This window comes from Hordeum vulgare, chromosome 6H (genome assembly GCF_904849725.1).
Source record: "Hordeum vulgare subsp. vulgare chromosome 6H, MorexV3_pseudomolecules_assembly, whole genome shotgun sequence".
In the NCBI taxonomy this organism is placed as follows: Eukaryota; Viridiplantae; Streptophyta; class Magnoliopsida; order Poales; family Poaceae; genus Hordeum; species Hordeum vulgare.
In genome coordinates this window covers 20,353,803-20,370,502 of record NC_058523.1, presented here as the reverse complement: position 1 = coordinate 20,370,502, position 16,700 = coordinate 20,353,803, and positions in this window count along the sequence as shown.

The following is a 16,700-nucleotide window of genomic DNA, read 5'->3' as shown; positions in this document are numbered from 1 at the left end:
AGGATCCCCTATCACCCATCTTGGGATAGATGGTGCGGATAAGACACTGAAAATGATAAAGAAGGGAGAGCGCCAGATGGATACTTGGTTAAGATCCTTCATCCGTTCGTCTGCATCAAGTTCACGAAGTGGTTTGAGGAGAAGCCCACACACCTCAATGGGCTTATGTGCATGGTTAGGATCATTCTTATGGATTTTGAAGCCGGAGTCAGGGAAACCGAGTGCGGCAACATACTCATCATAAGAGGCTGTGAACTCAACATCAGAAGTCATCCAGCTAACAGTGTTGTTTGAGCCAAAGAAACACGTGGCATAAAATTGATGAATAGTGGCACTGTTAAAATCGCACCGAAAAGTAAAGGGGGGCAGCGAGCCCCGATGACTCAATGAGCTCAATGGCACCCGGGTATTTCGCCGGGTGAGTGCGAATATGCTCAAGATCAATATAATGATGGACTGAGAGACCCTTAGGAACGATGACAGTAGAAAAGATGTCCACTTGGACGTGTGTGCGGAAACGTGAGTCCATAGAGTCACGTACAACAGAAAATTGGTTAACATCGCGGCGGAATGTAAAGTAGGAAGACTTAGGAACCGTGGTGAAGTCCTTGACTTCACGACCTAAAGTAGGAGGAGGTTCAAGGGAGATGCGACGAGCATCACCTTCGGGCTGTTCAGGAGGAGGCGGTGGCATATATGAGGGCCTGCGAGTCCCCGGCTTCGGCATAGTCTTCCGGACGGCAACGTGTTCAGCACGTTCCTCGTCTACAAGCTCATCCTCGAAGTCAGAGCCATCAGACGAGGAGCGGGGATGTGGAGGAGGACGCCGGGCGAGCCGTTTGAAGGGACAACGTGGTACATCGGAGTCATCCGACCCCGTGCCAGGAGGGGCATGAGCGGATGAGCCAGCAGAGTTCTTCTGGGCAGTGTGCTTAATCTTGGGCATGATGGAACAAGGCTTGCAGGATTGGAAACCCAATGGGGAACGGTCACGGTCAAAACACATGAACGAACACATGAACTAGTGAGAAGGGGAACCAATCACGAGAGAAACCGAGAGGATACTTGCAGATCGAGAGAGGAGAGGAATAGAAGAAGGATCCCACGAAGGAGAATAGCCAGATCGCGGGGCAGGGCCCCCGGTGGCGGTGCGGTCGAGCTCCTCAGGCACTGGCGGCGGCTGGGAGAAAGGGGGGCGCATGGGGGCTAGGGCAAGGTCCAGCCCGCGCCCCTCTATTTATAGAGGCTCCCGATGTGTCGGACGTCCGACGGCGTCGGACGTCCGGAGAGCATCAGCCGTCGGACGACCGACATGTGCCGGACGTCCGGAGTGTGTTTAGCCGTCGGACGTCCGAGACTCGTCGGACGACCGAGGGAGAAGTAGGCAGAGGCAATTTCTGGGATTTGGATGATGAGGTGATAAGGAGTATTCTCGCATGTGTAGCAACCAAAGGCCTCTCAACAAACATATTTTGGACATGGTATGATGTAAATCTTCTAATTCGATTACTATGATAAGTGTGGGTCCAAAATATGGTCAAACGCATGGGTGCATAGAATCATGCACAAGTTATCCTATTATAAGAGCAAGGCACATGACACAAGGGCCATGGCACAAATTTGTCTCATTCATATGACCATGAAGTGCTAAGAGAACACCAACACTAAGCATTTCATCAGTGTGATTCACAAGGACATGCAGGAAATTACAAAGTGGAAAAAGTATTATGTTCATGCAATGATGCAACCTACACAGGGTTGACTCTAATGTTATACATGCATGAAGTAAATACTTGTTACCCGAAAAGCATTGGTATGGCGTAGAAGTAGCCGAGTCCTATTTTGACTCTAATTTCTTCGTGACCAGCACCATCTTCTTCTGAGAATAAGTCAAGATGGCAATGCTTCTCCAAAGTACCTAAACCACCAATTAAGCACAATATGGTCCCCAAACTTATTGGGTCCGAAGTAGTTAGTCCAACTACAATATATATAGGGTAAGATCACTCAATTATGTGCATATAGATATAAGTTTTACTTTCAAGCACACCTTAACCTTTTAATGGATACGTCTGATTTACCATATACATATATTGGATCAAAGATACGATAGACACGACATGTGCATCTACACATAGTAGATATGCCTACACAAGCCTATCAAAATCCAAGGATATACAATTTGGACAAATGAACACATAATTGTCAATTACAGAACATTCATGTCGTCCAAAATGGATCAGGGTGACAAATCAACATATGACCGCACCCCAAGTTCAACACATGAACCGGTCAAGGCATCAAACCATGTAAGGTATGCATTTTGCACAACCTTACATGCATGTCTCACCCCAGTAGATGTATAAATGTAGGTAATATGATTATAACTCCCACAACATTATGAAATAAATAGTACGAGCTCAAAGACATGCATGGGAGATTACCGGGAGACACGTGAATTTCTCGGCAAGTTATGTAGGTCAAATGAAGATAAAGCCGAAATAAAATGACCATGAAAAACACTACCAAGCCAGAGATACCATGTGTGAGAGAACACAATGGTATTTAGAATTATCAGCGGTGGTAGATGCCAAACGAGCACAAAGATCGTTTTATACTCACACAAGTGTGATATGGGAGTTCAACCATAAGCATAATGTTTAGATGCCATACGTTAACATCCCAATTAGTTAGATCATAGTGTAGAGAAATAATTCAAAAGGCATGCATCAACTATGCCCTTCTTTTAGGTACGATCTAGCGGCTAAGCCATGAGTATTGGTGTAGTAGGACGTCATACTCACGCACATCTAAGGGATTTAGACACCAACAGGGTTATTATGCGAGTTAAGACATGTGGAGCATGACACGCCACACAGTTATAGAATAACCCTATGTGGTAGATTATGAGTGGCATACATCAGATGTTTTATCTTACCACGGGATGTGACGTGCACAAAGCATATCACACGCCCTTAATGTGATAATCCATGTATTTATCATCCAAGGCAATCAATCATCCAACTAAGCTGATAAGTGGATGCCAATTTGAACTTCGGATGGCTTTGACATCAAACGAATTGATTGGATAATCTTGCACCGTGAATACTAGATGGAGTCCAATACATGTATACACATTTTGGTTTAGTGATGTGCGTAGAGCAGAACACTCCCCCTTAATGTGATGAGCTATTAACGTCTCGAAAGACCCACACAACGGGGCAACTAGGATGCAAGTAATGATCAGGACTACACACAACTATATGACATACATAACGACCTACACATGATAGATAACACATAACAATCATACTAGTAGGCGCAACATGTCAAAGTACATGCTAGGTACCAAACCTGGACATGAGAAGGAGTGGGGCAGGCAACTTTTAATGTAAACAATTTAAGTACAAGTTACCGCAAAGAGGCACATTGGATATGGGATATGGGCTCGATAATCCAAATGTCTTGGCTTGAGATAATACGAATGATGAAGAGTCCTCAAATCTTCATTGTGTATCCAAGTCTCCAATGTCCTCCAAAGTCACTTATTGATCAAGTTTGAGCTTGTTGGTCCCCAACTACGTTGGGTCCTAAGAGGTTAGTCACAATAGGCTTGGCAACCCAAATGGTTCTTTTCTTGACACCATTTTGAGTACCAACAAACTTGGAAAACACATTGCCAACCTTATCCTTCCCAAGGGAATAGCTATCATCAATAGTGATTGGGTTGGATAAGTTACCTCTCGTGCAAGACGAAGCGACATGACCCTTCTCACGACATAAGTAGCAACATCTACCCTTTGCTTTCTTCCCAGTTGATTTCTCACCTCGGGGAGTGTTGGCTTGGGTCTTATTGGGAAGAGGCCTTCCTTCAACTTGTAGTTGAGTATGTGATTGAGTTTGTGGCCGCTCTCCTTGTTGCTTGTGACTTTGAGACTTCGTCTTCAGAGGGCAAGATCTAACATGGTGCCCTTTAACTTTGCACTTGAAGCAAATGATTTTGGCTGAATTCTTAACTTGTTCTAGGCCACTCTTGTTCTTGTTTGAGTTTACTCCAACATCATTTTTGTCATTCGGAGATGTTTGCTCACACAGGACGTTGCTGGGTGTGGACATCTCTTCATGACACTGTTCCAAGTCTTTCTTCAAAGAAGTGACTTGGGCCTTGAGCTCTTCGATTTCCTCTGCATGGTTAGTATCAACGCAAGTACTAGAGGAAGTGTAAGCTTCAATGTTAGAGCAACAAGGCAAGGAAAGTAATTCATCACACGAGGTAGCAACATTATGAGTAGATGAATTACGAGGACTAGCACATGGAAATATAGTACTTTAACTAGAAGTAGTGCCATTGTCCACATGAGGCTCACTTGATGTTACCTTGGTGATGATAGCCTCATGAGCTAACTTTTGCATATTGTGGGATGTTAGAAGATTGGCTTGAGAGCTTGTGAGCATTACATGGTTTTCTTCCAACTTCCCATAATTGCTAGTTAGTAAATCAAGTTGAGCACGTAGCTCAACATTCTCCTTCAATGTTGATACTTCAAATGAGGTAGAGTTAGATGTACAAGTATCATCAACAATATGAGAGGAGTAAGTAGCAGGTAGAGACTTCTCATAAGTAGATTGAAGCTCCTCATAGATCTTAGAGGTTTTGATGAGCTCTCCCTTGACACTATTGCATTCAAGGAGAAGGACCTCAAAATCCTTTTTAAGTTTATCATGAGCAACTTCAATCTATTCTTTTGAAGATCTTAAGTCTCTACATGCTTGATGACTCTTCTCAAGTTCATGTTCAAGTTGTTCACTTTTAGCTTGTTCATGATTAAGTGAATCATTACAATTTTCAAAGTAAGCAAGAACATCTTGGAATTTTTGAAGCGCGTTATTTTTAGTTGTATGAAGAATTTTACTATTCACATAGATATTTTCAGTCAAGTCATCATCATCATCCTTATCGCAAATATCATCGTTATTGCACAGGGAAGATGATACCTCATTATTACCTCTTGCCATGAGGCACATGTGAACTGGAGGAGTTGATGATGATTCTTTTGGTGAATCAGATTCTTCATTAGTCAAAAGTACTTCATATTTCTTTATTTACCCTAAATGATTAGTCATAGAGCAACTAGGGAGAAACTACATATTTTGATCAACAGGACACGGGATAGCAGGCATATCACCACTGTTGGGGAACGTCGCATGGGAAACAAAAAATTTCCTACGCGCACGAAGACCTATCATGGTGAAGTCCATCTACGAGAGGGGATGTGTGATCTACGTACCCTTGTAGACCATACAGCAGAAGCGTTAGTGAACGCGGTTGATGTAGTGGAACGTCCTCACGTCCCTCGATCCGCCCCGCAAACCGTCCCGCGATCAGTCCCACGATCTAGTGCCGAACGGACGACACCTCCGCGTTCAGCACACGTACAGCTCGACGATGATCTCGGCCTTCTTGATCCAGCAAGAGAGACGGAGAGGTAGAAGAGTTCTCCGGCAGCGTGACGGCGCTCCGGAGGTTGGTGATGATCTTGTCTCAGCAGGGCTCCGCCCGAGCTCCGCAGAAACGCGATCTAGAGGAAAAACCGTGGAGGTATGTGGTCGGGCTGCCGTGGAAAAGTTGTCTCAAATCAGCCCTAAAACCTCTGTATATATAGGTGGGAGAGGGGGAGCCTTGCCTTGGAGCTCAAGGTGCCCCAAGGGGGTCGGCCGAGCCAAGGGGGGAAGGTCTCCCCCCCCCCCAAACCGAGTCCTACTTGGTTTGGTCGGTGGAGTCCTTCTTTCCTTTCCCACCTCCTCTTTTTTTCTTTTCTCTTTGATTTTCTTCCTATGGCGCGTAGGGCCTTCTTGGGCTGTCCCACCAGCCCACTAAGGGCTGGTGTGCCACCCCAAGGCCTATGGGATTCCCCGGGGTGGGTTGCCCCCCCCCGGTGAACTCCCGGAACCCATTCGTCATTCCCGGTACATTCCCGGTAACTCCGAAAACCTTCCGGTAATCAAATGAGGTCATCCTATATATCAATCTCCGTTTCCGGACCATTACGGAAACCCTCGTGACGTCCGTGATCTCATCCGGGACTCCGAACAACATTCGGTAACCAACCATATAACTCAAATACGCATAAAACAACGTCGAACCTTAAGTGTGCAGACCCTGCGGGTTCGAGAACTATGTAGACATGACCCGAGAGACTCCTCTGTCAATATCCAATAGCGGGACCTGGATGCCCATATTGGATCCTACATATTCTACGAAGATCTTATCGTTTGAACCTCAGTGCCAAGGATTCATATAATCCCGTATGTCATTCCCTTTGTCCTTCGGTATGTTACTTGCCCGAGATTCGATCGTCAGTATCCGCATACCTATTTCAATCTCGTTTACCGGCAAGTCTCTTTACTCGTTCCGTAATACAAGATCCCACAACTTACACTAAGTCACATTGCTTGCAAGGCTTGTGTGTGATGGTGTATTACCGAGTGGGCCCCGAGATACCTCTCCGTCACACGGAGTGACAAATCCCAGTCTTGATCCATACTAACTCAACGAACACCTTTGGAGATACCTGTAGAGCATCTTTATAGTCACCCAGTTACATTGCAACGTTTGATACACACAAAGTATTCCTCCGGTGTTAGTGAGTTATATGATCTCATGGTCATAGGAACAGATACTTGACACGCATAAAAACAATAGCAACAAAATGACACGATCAACATGCTACGTCTATTAGTTTGGGTCTAGTCCATCACGTGATTCTCCTAATGACGTGATCCAGTTATCAAGCAACAACACCTTGTTCATAATCAGAAGACACTAACTATCTTTGATCAACTGGCTAGCCAACTGGAGGCTTGCTAGGGATAGTGTTTTGTCTATGTATCCACACATGTAAATGAGTCTTCATTCAATACAATTATAGCATGGATAATAAACGATTATCTTGATACAGGAATTGTAATAATAACTATATTTATTATTGCCTCTAGGGCATAATTCCAACAGTCTCCCACTTGCACTAGAGTCAATAATCTAGCCCTCACATCATCATGCGAATTACATTGTAATAAATCTAACACCCATACAGTTCTGGTGTTGATCATGCTTTGGCCGTGGAAGAGGTTTAGTCAGCAGGTCTGCTACATTCAGATCCGTGTGCACTTTGCATATATTTACGTCCTCTCCTTCGACGTAGTCGCGGATGAGGTTGAAGCGTCGTTTGATGTGTCTGGACTTCTTGTGAAACCGTGGTTCCTTTGCTAAGGCAATGGCACCCGTGTTGTCACAGAACAAGGTTATTGGATTCAGTGCGCTTGGCACCACTCCAAGATCCGTCATGAATTGCTTCATCCAGACACCCTCCTTAGCCGCCTCCGAGGCAGCCATGTACTCTGCTTCACATGTAGAATCTGCAACGACGCTTTGCTTGGAACTGCACCAGTTTACCGCACCCCCATTAAGAATAAATACGTATCCGGTTTGCGACTTAGAGTTGTCCGGATCTGTGTCAAAGCTTGCATCGACGTAACCTTTTACGGCGAGCTCTTCGTCACCTCCATACACGAGAAACATCTCCTTAGTCCTTTTCAGGTACTTCAGGATATTCTTGACCGTCGTCCAGTGATCCACTCCTGGATTACTCTGGAACCTACCTGCCATACTTATGGCCAGTCTAACGTCCGGTCTAGTGCACAACATTGCATACATGATAGAACCTATGGCTGAAGCATAGGGGACGGTGTTCATATGCTCTCTATCCTCATCAGTTGCTGGGCACTGAGTCTTACTCAATCTCGTACCTTGTAAAACTGGCAAGAACCCTTTCTTGGACTGTTCCATTTTGAACCTCTTCAAAACTTTATCAAGGTATGTGCTTTGTGAAAGTCCTATCAGGCGTTTTGATCTATCCCTGTAGATCTTAATGCCTAGAATGTAAGCAGCTTCTCCTAGGTCCTTCATAGAGAAACTTTTATTCAAGTAATCCTTTATGCTCTCCAAAAACTCTACGTTGTTTCCAATCAACAATATGTCATCCACATATAATATTAGAAACGCCACAGAGCTCCCACTCACTTTCTTGTAAATACAAGATTCTCCAACCACTTGTATAAACCCAAATGCTTTGATCACCTCATCAAAGCATTTGTTCCAACTCCGAGATGCTTGCACCAGTCCATAAATGGATCGCTGGAGCTTGCACACCTTGTTAGCATTCTTAGGATCGACAAAACCTTCGGGTTGCATCATATACAATTCTTCCTTAAGGAAACCGTTAAGGAACGCCGTTTTGACATCCATCTGCCAGATTTCATAATCGAAAAATGCAGCTATTGCTAACATGATTCTGACGTACTTAAGCATCGCTACGGGCGAGAATGTCTCATCGTAGTCAACTCCTTGAACTTGTGAAAAACCCTTTGCCACAAGTCGAGCTTTATAAACGGTCACATTGCCGTCAGCGTCCGTCTTCCTCTTAAAGATCCATTTGTTCTGAATAGCCTTGCGGCCCTCAGGCAGTCCTTCCAAAGTCCACACTTTGTTCTCATACATGGATCCTATCTCGGACTTCATGGCTTCTAGCCATTTGTTGGAATCTGGGCCCACAATTGCTTCTTCATAATTTGCAGGTTCATTGTTGTCCAACAACATGATTGATAAGACGGGATTACTGTACCACTCTGGAGCAGCACGTGGTCTCCTCGACCTGCGTGGGTCGACAGAAACTTGAACCGGAGTTTCATGATCATCATCATTAACTTCCTCCTTAACCGTCGTCGCAACGACAGAGGTTTCCCCTTGCCCTGCGCCACCATCCAGGGGGATGAGAGGTTCGACAACCTCGTCAAGTTCTATCTTCCTCCCACTCAATTCTCTCGAGAGAAACTCCTTCTCGAGAAAAGCTCTGTTTTTAGCAACAAACACTTTGCCCTCGGATTTGAGATAGAAGGTGTACCCAACTGTCTCTTTTGGGTAACCTATGAAGACACACTTTTCCGCTTTGGGTTCCAGCTTTTCAGGATGAAGCTTTTTGACATAAGCATCACATCCCCAAACTTTAAGAAACGACAACTTTGGCCTTTTGCCATACCACAGTTCGTATGGTGTCGTCTCAACGGATTTTGATGGTGCCCTATTTAAAGTGAATGCAGCTGTTTCTAATGCATAACCCCAAAACGATAACGGCAAATCGGTAAGAAACATCATAGATTGCACCATCTCTAATAAAGTACGATTACGACGTTCGGACACACCATTACGCTATGGTGTTCCAGGCGGTGTCAACTGTGAAACAATTCCACATTGTCTTAAGTGAGCACCAAACTCGAAACTCAGATATTCACCCCCACGATCAGACCGTAGGAATTTGATCTTCTTGTTACGATGATTTTCAACTTCACTCTGAAATTTCTTGAACTTTTCAAATGTTTCAGACTTGTGCTTCATTAAGTAGACATAACCATGTATACTCAAATCGTCAGTGAAGGTGAGAAAATAACGATATCCGCCGCGTGCCTCTACGCTCATCGGACCACACACATCGGTATGTATGATTTCCAACAAGTCACTTGCACGCTCCATTGTTCCGGAGAACGGAGTTTTAGTCATCTTGCCCATGAGGCATGGTTCGCACGTGTCAAGTGAATCAAAGTCAAGTGACTCCAAAAATCCATCGGCATGGAGTTTCTTCATGCGCTTTACACCAATATGACCTAAGCGGCAGTGCCACAAAAATATGGCGCTATCATTGTTAACTCTAACTCTTTTGGTCTCAATGTTATGTATGTGTGTATCGCTATCAAGATTCAATATGAACAATCCTCTCACATTGGGTGCATGACCATAAAAGATGTTACTCATAGAAATAGAACAACCATTATTCTCTGACTTAAAAGAGTAACCGTCTCGCAATAAACAAGATCCAGATATAATGTTCATGCTCAATGCAGGCACTAAATAACAATGATTCAAGTTCATAACTAATCTTGATGGTAACTGAAGTGAAACTGTGCCGACGGCGATTGCATCAACCTTGGAACCATTTCCTACGCGCATCATCACTTCATCTTTCGCCAGCCTTCGTCTATTCCGCAGTTCCTGTTTCGAGTTGCAAATATGAGCAACAGAACCGGTATCGAATACCCAGGCACTACTACGAGAGACGGTTAAGTACACATCAATAACATGTATATCAAATATACCTGATTTTTCTTTGGCCGCCTTTTTATCTGCCAGATACTTGGGGCAATTGCGCTTCCAGTGACCCATACCCTTGCAATAGTAACACTCTGTCTCAGGCTTAGGTCCAGCTTTGGGTTTCTTCGGCGGATTGGCAACAGGCTTGCCGCTCTTCTTTGAATTACCCTTCTTGCCTTTGCCGTTTCTCTTGAAACTAGTGGTCCTATTCACCATCAACACTTGATGCTCTTTACGGAGTTCAGACTCTGCGACTTTCAGCATCGCAAACAACTCGCCGGGAGACTTGTTCATCCCTTGCATGTTGTAGTTCAACACGAAGCCTTTATAGCTTGGCGGCAGTGATTCAAGGATTCTGTCAGTGATAGCCTCTTGCGGGAGTTCAATCCCCAGCTCAGCTAGACGGTTTGAGTACCCAGACATTTTGAGGACATGTTCACTGACAGACGAGTTCTCCTCCATCTTGCAAGCATAGAATTTATCGGAGGTCTGATACCTCTCGATCCGGGCATTCTTCTGAAAGATAAACTTCAACTCCTGGAACATCTCAAATGCTCCATGACGCTCAAAGCGACGTTGAAGTCCCGGTTCTAAGCCATACAAGACTGCACATTGAACTACTGAGTAGTCCTCCTTACGTGCTAACCAAGCGTTCTTAACATCCTGATCAGCCGTAGCGGGTGGTTCATCTCCTAGCGCAGCATTAAGGACATAATCCTTCTTCCCAGCTTGTAAGATTAGCTTAATATTACGAGCCCAGTCTACAAAGTTGCTTCCATCATCTTTCAACTTAGCTTTCTCTAGGAACGTATTAAAATTCAGGGTGACTGTCGCGTGAGCCATGATCTACAACACAAATATATTCAAAGTGGACTTAGACTATGTTCAAGATAATTAGAGTTTAACTTAATCAAATTACTCGCTAAACTCCCACTCAAAAAGTACATCTCTTTAGTCATTTGAGTGGTGAATGATCCACTTACACTAGCTCAAGTCCGATCATCACGTGAGTTGAGGATAGTTTCAGTGGTAAGCATCCCCATGCTAATCATATCATCTATATGATTCATGATCGACCTTTAGGTCTCATGTGTTCCGAGGCCATGTCTGCACATGCTAGGCTCGTCAAGCTTGACCCGAGTGTTCCGCGTGCGCAAATGTTTTGCACCCGTTGTATGTGAACGTTGAGTCTATCACACCCGATCATCACGTGGTGTCTCGAAACGACGAACTGTAGCAACGGTGCACAGTCGGGGAGAACACAATTTCGTCTTGAAATTTTAGTGAGAGATCACCTCATAATGCTACCGTCGTTCTAAGCAAAATAAGGTGCATAAAAGGATTAACATCACATGCAATTCATAAGTGACATGATATGGCCATCATCACGTGCTCCTTGATCTCCATCACCAAAGCACCGGCACGATCTTCTTGTCACCGGCGCCACACCATGATCTCCATCAACGTGTCGCCATCGGGGTTGTCGTGCTACTCATGCTATTACTACTAAAGCTACATCCTAGCAAAATAGTAAACGCATCTGCAAGCACAAACGTTAGTATAAAGACAACCCTATGGCTCCTGCTGGTTGCCGTACCATCAACGTGCAAGTCGATATTATCTATTACAACATGATCATCTCATACATCCAATATATCACATCACATCGTTGGCCATATCACATCACAAGCATACCCTGCAAAAACAAGTTAGACGTCATCTAATTTTGTTGTTGCATGTTTTACGTGGTGACCATGGGTATCTAGTAGGATTGCATCTTACTTATGCAAACACCACAATGGAGATATATGAGTTTCTATTTAACCTCATCCAAGGACCTCCTCGGTCAAATCCGATTCAACTTAAGTGTGCAGACCCTGCGGGTTCGAGAACTATGTAGACATGACCCGAGAGACTCCTCGGTCAATATCCAATAGCGGGACCTGGATGCCCATATTGGATCCTACATATTCTACGAAGATCTTATCGTTTGAACCTCAGTGCCAAGGATTCATATAATCCCGTATGTCATTCCCTTTGTCCTTCGGTATGTTACTTGCCCGAGATTCGATCGTCAGTATCCGCATACCTATTTCAATCTCGTTTACCGGCAAGCCTCTTTACTCGTTCTGTAATACAAGATCCCACAACTTACACTAAGTCACATTGCTTGCAAGGCTTGTGTGTGATGTTGTATTACCGAGTGGGCCCCGAGATACCTCTCCGTCACACGGAGTGACAAATCCCAGTCTTGATCCATACTAACTCAACGAAAACCTTTGGAGATACCTGTAGAGCATCTTTATAGTCACCCAGTTACGTTGCGACGTTTGATACACACAAAGTATTCCTCCGGTGTTAGTGAGTTATATGATCTCATGGTCATAGGAACAAATACTTGACACGTATAAAAACAGTAGCAACAAAATGACACGATCAACCTGCTACGTCTATTAGTTTGGGTCTAGTCCATCACGTGATTCTCCTAATGACGTGATCCAGTTATCAAGCAACAACACCTTGTTCATAATCAGAAGACACTGACTATCTTTGATCAACTGGCTAGCCAACTAGAGGCTTGCTAGGGACAGTGTTTTGTCTATGTATCCACACATGTAAATGAGTCTTCATTCAATACAATTATAGCATAGATAATAAACGATTATCTTGATACAGGAATTATAATAATAACTATATTTATTATTGCCTCTAGGGCATAATTCCAACAACCACACACATTTGTCGAGGGATCTTTAGGTGAAATGCATGACCTATCAGCACAATAATTTACACTCTGTGTGGTGCTAGATATGCTCGTGTCCATAGAGGCTATGACATTTTCATCAACATATATTTCTTCACTCACCATGTCATTACCTTGTGAGATTGAAGATGCTAAGGTGTGCAAGCAATCGGATATGGAAGTAGTGGTGGACTCTTTATGATCGAAAAGAGTGAAGAGCTCATGCACCAACTCCTTCATCGTAATATCGTCTTCATCAAGATTGGACCCACCATATAAATCTTCAAGTTTAGTCCAAACTTCATGAGCTGACTTGCAAGTCGAGATAGACTTAAACACCTCAAGACTTATGGTTCGATGAATGGCAAGAAAAGCCTCACAATCAAGATACATTTCATTAGTAGATGAAGATGCATCATCCTTTTTGTCGGCAATCCCTACAAGAACAATTCGTAAAGTATTTGGGCCCATGGTTCGAAAGTGATGAAGCATACGAATTCTCCATAGGGTATAATTTGTGCCATCAAAGTCAAAGGTGTCATTGTGCACTAATCCAATAGTCGACATCGATACTCTCTAGGTCGTGAAACCTAATTAAAGAGAGATCTTGCTCTGATACCAATTGAAAGGACCACGATGACGCCTAGAGGGGGGGTGAATAGGCTATTTAAAAACTTATTCGGATTTGGCTTAAACCTAATGCGGAAATAAACTAAGAGGATACTTTTCAAGCACAAATCCTAAATGCAATAGGCACCGCAACGTGTATCAACAACACGATCTACCAAGATGGACACAACACGGTTACTAACAAGCACAAGTAAGTTACACAAACTTACTTGAGCTATATCACACGACAAGTAGGTGAACGACACAAGATACTAGATCACACGCACACGATATATCAAAAGCTGCAAGTGTGAACGTGTGGATATAGAGGGTATGCTTGAACGACTAATCTTGTACAAAGAAATAGCCAACACAATATAATGAGCACAAACAATATGCAATGTATGTATGCTCAAGTAACACAAGTAAACCACAAGTAAGGAGTTAGGGTTAAGGATAACCAAGGTCACTGAGACAAAGATGTATCCCGATGTTCACTTCCTTGGAGGGAAGCTAGTCACCGTTAGAGAGGTGGATGTTACCACGAAGGTACACCAACGCCACGAAGGCTCACCCTATTATCCCTTTGAGATAACACCACGAAGGCATTTCTCAACCACTAGTGGTAAGCCTTTGAGGTGGCTTCCAAACCCTCACAAACTTTTCCGGGGGGTAATCACACGGATTGATTCCTCTCCGAAGAACTACTACCGCCTAGGAGTCTCCAACCTCCAAGGGTAACAAGATCACGGGGAATGCTCAAAACTTGCTCAAATCTCAAATAGCTTGGGTTGAGAGAAGGAGAGGGAGACGATCTATCTTTTGATTGGAACAACTCTCAAAGGGGCTCACAAATGCTCTTGGGATCTAAGATTTGGTGTGAGCAAATGTGTGTGAGGTAGAAATGTGTTCTTATGAGGATATGCTGTGTTGGGCACCCTCTCACGAAGTGGGAGGGGGGTATTTATAGTGGAGAAGGGAAAGTGACCGTTGGGGTCACTTAAGTCTGACAGTGGTCGGACGTCCGACAGTTCTCGGATGTCCGGACGCCCACAAGGGGTCGGACGTCCGACAGGGGTCGGTCGTCCGAGGGATGTACATATATCAGCAACCACTGTGAAGTCGAACAGGGACCGGACGTCCGGAGGAAGCCGGATGTCCGAGACTTTGGCTCTGTTCAAGGGCACCGGATTTCCGAAGGAGGTTGGACGTCCGACCCTCGGACGACAGGAGGAGGCCGGAAGTCCATGTTATTTGACTCAAATTTCTCTGGTGCAAGGTTCCGGTTTTCCGAAGTGGTCGGGCGTCCGGTCCTCGGACGTCCGGAGAGAGCCGGAAGTCCGAGTTATTTGACTCTGGATTTCTCTGGTATAAGGTTCCGGATTTCTGAAGTGGTCGGGAGTCCGTCCCTCGGACGTCCGGAGGAAGCCGGATGTCCGAGGCATTGGTTCTGTTTTCAGATAACAGCAGAGCAGTGGAGATGTGGTATGAGCAGAAAAGTAGAGATGTAGTTTGAGCAAGTTCATCGCAAAACATGTGATCCCCTCTTAATAGTGCGGGATCCCTAAAGACTCAAGAATCATAAAAGGGTACTGATGATCCATACTTGAGTGTATACTTTTATTCGCTGATCATCACTCCGCACCACTAACGTCAAAGGAACTGATACCTTTGAGTTAGCCCTTTCACTTGAGCTTGATGTTGTTGTTCCTTCTTGGCTCAAGTTGAAAGCAAGACATGATGAAGTCTTCAAGTAGCTCTCCCATACACAATGTGGAAAACCTAGCTTATGTATTCATCTTCATTTGTCCACCATGTGAACATCCACAAGAATCAAGCATGTAGTGCTCAGGAATGCTTATCTTGATCTTGTCCTTGTTAGCACATGAGCTTGTCCTTATCAACACATGATCATTAACAATAGCTTAAAGGGGATTAGTGATTAGTTATCTATATGTGTGTTGTCAGCAACACAAAAACACGATTAAGGGCATGACTGCACTTTCAACGCTGGCCACGTGTCTTGAGTCGTTCGCCCCGCCTTGCCCTGGGCTAGCCCTCGCTCCGCAGTTGCCACTCCACCTCGTGCCCGCCCCGCGGCTCCACCTCGCCTCACCCGGGCTTCCTGTCGCCTCTGCCCCGACTTCTCCGCCTCGACTTCTACATGTCTACTGTCGGTGTCCCCAATAGGATCCGGAGGCCACGACAACCTCGTGTGCACCAGCCCCGGGACATGGCAGGATCCATCTCGCACTGCGGTCCCCCGCTGCGCTAGCTCGCCCCGCCTCGTCCTAGGCCAGCCCTCGCTCTGCAGCTGCCACTTTACGTCTCTTCCCCTTCATTCACCCCTCTCCAGTTTCTGCAACGCGGTCGTTGTTTCTGTAACACGGGCGTTGTTTCAGGAGTTGGAGGAGTTGTTTCCACAATGCGGTCGTTGTTCCAGGATTTTATTGCTGCAACACGGGCCGCTGTTTCTATAACGCGACTGTTGTTTCAGGAATTAATGAGTGGGGGAGGGAACAAGCGGGATGTGCCAGGAGACCGATCGACAATTGTTTCTACAACTGATTTGTTGTTTCGGGAATTAGTATATCGGGGAGGCGACAGAGTCGCATGCTTGTTTCTGCAAGTGGAATGTTGTTTCAGGATTTTATGTGGTGAGGGAAGGCGACCGAGCTGATGAACGGACGATGGACGCGCATACATCAAACGGCAGATCAGGTGACGGATGGTTACTACAAATCCACCGGTGAACGCGTAGCAGTCCCAGAGGCAACAATTCAAACTCAAAAAAGAGAGATGTGATATTTATTCTCATGGTTTTGAACATATACTTCCCGCAAAAATAAAAAGGGTTCCCTTGAACATATACACTGCTCCCACCTTCGTAATTTCATGGCTTCGCTTTTTTTTGAGTGGGGAAAGCCTGACGGCTTTTTACATTTCATGTGTAAAAACACTTACACCATTAGCTAATGTATCTATGAGGAAGCCTGGAGGCTCCTCCATCCACTTTATAGTTCTAGTGGGTTCAACAAACCTAGCTAGAGTATGAGCTACCATATTTGCTTCCCTTGGGCAGAAGGCAAATTGGATCAAAACAAAGTTCTTGGCGAGGAAGGAGCACTCTTCGTATACTGCCGCCGC